Raw genomic sequence first — 2,762 nt, forward strand, 5'->3', positions numbered from 1 at the left:
AACCAATAAAATATGATAAGTTATCTTGAAGGAGGGCAGTAATAAAAGGTCAGAAATAAAGAGAAATATGATGCTATCCAATAAAACACAATCAAGCAAAAATGCCCAGGGAGCTTCCAGCAAATCGTTCTAGCTATCATTTGAGGTTGGGACTGGACATACTTTTCACCTTCATGTTAAACATGCGCTCTAGACTGTATGTATTATTTGCTTTTATGGTTATGGAAAGATCCAATAACATGTTAATTATTTTCTCATTACTCTGTCTCTAAGCAGCTTTGAATCCCTGCAGATGGGTAAGTAATGGATTTATTTTTCTTTGTTCTTAGCCTATTGATGTTCACACTGGTCATCACATGAAGGAGGCCTTGGAGTATTTCAATGGGGTTAAAAGCCCTTGAGAGTCCAGTGTGCTTGTTGCCTCTCTCTCCTACCTCTCTCTCTGAAACAGTTTTTCAAATAACGCAAGGATTATTCTTTTGTCTGTTCTTATCACAAAAAGTTAAATTTGAGTTAATAAACTATACATTTATTGGAAAAGAATGATATTGCAAAATTGGAATTAGTTGTTTTCTGAGTTTTTATAAATACTATGCTTATTTTTCAGGATACAAAAAACCAATTTTGAATCCAGGAGTGCACACAAGCAATTTTCACTGTTCTATCCTCCATATTAGCATCTCTCGAGCATCATATAATATTGTATATCCTAATCTTTTTGTTGAGAAAGCAAACGAATTTTAATTCTCTGTTTTAACTTTGCACATAAACCTAAGTCCTCAGATATCATGCCCTCTTATTTCTAATCAAAACAAACTTCTCCGAATAATTGGTGGGAACAGCATTCAGCCTAATGGAATGCTGGAAAAGTTTGTTCTGTAAGCTTGGGCTGGTGCCGTCAGCCCCAGGGTAGAAGTTGCCTATTCCAGAATGAAGAGGCATGCAGCCATACAGATTCCTGGTACTCTCCAAAACCAGACTGAATGCATAATGACAACAGTTTGCATCTTTGGATGAGTTTAAGCTGTTTTCTAAACATTTGGAAAATTCCCTGGGTTGAGAATGGAGAATCCAATTTAAGAGGACGCCGTCCATCAGTTGGTCAGCCTATACGTGATGAGTGCCTACACTGTGATTTGTGTATAGCTCTCAGGGATGTGGAGGCTGTCAGACAACAAGGGAAAAAGCCAAGTTCCTACTCAAAGCAACTTAGAAAACTGGTTGAGAAACCAGAATGAACATCCATAAAAAATTAGGGAATAATTAAATGCTAATGGAAGGCTGCTGACTGTGAGTGTAATAGAAATTCTTAGGAGAAAAGGAATGTGTGCAGAAAGCCTCGGGAAGGGTTTCTTAGAAGAGACATAAGCTGTAGCCTTCAGAAGAAATTTGGAGGAGGAGGTGAATCACAGGCCAAGTAAGCAATTTGCTCAGCTCTTAGGCTACTTTCAACATAAGCAGAGGGACTAGGGTCATTCACAGAAGGACACAGTATAAATAAAGGTGGAATTGTTAGCTGGAACTGGACTGTTTGGATTAGATGTTGCAAAAGAGAGAAAATTACTAAAAATGTGAGTAACGAATAACCTACTATGAGTTAGACTTGAAAAATATCTGGCATCTCTGGAGGGAGGGAAGAAGATAGTTCGATGTTTGTCATATAAATACTTCTTTAAAAGGTGGAGAAAATGACAAATTCTCTAAAAGGAAGGGATTAATGAAAAGGGCGAAGGATTTATGTATTCCCAGTTGGATATCAAAGGCCTGGTTTTGAGGGTACCAAAAAACTTCAGTGGTATTACTAGTATATTTTTAATAGTATGGGTTTATTTTTAACATCTGGTTCTGAACTTCATATGTGTTTGGTCCTTGGTATATAACATAACTTGCCTAACAGTAGGTTCCTTATTAGTTCTGGTATACAGGGTCATAAGATGACCCTTAATGACCTTTCCTTCATCTTTTTCCCCTTTGCTGAGCATCATCAGATCTTACAAATAGGATGAAATGTTACTTCATGATTCCATTATGTTTCCTGGCAATGGAATTTTAAAAATGTATTATTATTGGGCACTTGACCTTGAATTAATCTAAATGGGAGAATTTATATTAATGGACCTGATCTAATTACTTACACTACAAAACATAGGACCAAAGGTTATAGTAGAAGGAAACTAAAAGATTCAAATGTGAGATATTCTCTTGCTGACTTGGAACCTCGAAAGCTAAAGCTTCAAGAAAAAGAAGAAGAAATGGCAAGAATACCCTGGTGGGATCACAGCTCTGGCTAACCTCTTGGTTGTCATTAAGGTGGCACATAGATACACTGCGCTAAAGTCTAATCCAAAATCAATTGGTTACTCCCATTAGAGCCATAACACTGTTCCACAAGTGGGCTTATCTTGTCTAGGAGGTAGGTGATGTAGTATTCAGGGCCCACAGCTGAGTAAGACTGTTGACATGTTTGCTAGGATAGATACCGCTTTACGTCACTGATTATACTGTAAATTGTTACTCAGAAAGGAATGCCAATATACTATTGAACACAGAAAATGAAAATATGTCAGCTATTTTGAGGAAATTAAACATGAATACCAGTAAATGAAATATAATATGCAGAATGCAATGTGTTAATATATTGCTTGAGATGCAGTAAATGTACAATTGATATTACCTACTTTAACTTTTCTTTTCAATGAATTTATGTGTAACAAAATTAGTTAAGTATTAGTGAAATATCTTCTAATTAATGTTAGAGTTCT

Source organism: Microtus oregoni, unplaced genomic scaffold (genome assembly GCF_018167655.1).
Source record: "Microtus oregoni isolate MIOR12 unplaced genomic scaffold, Mior012 000022F_ref0000154, whole genome shotgun sequence".
Lineage (NCBI taxonomy): Eukaryota > Metazoa > Chordata > Mammalia > Rodentia > Cricetidae > Microtus > Microtus oregoni.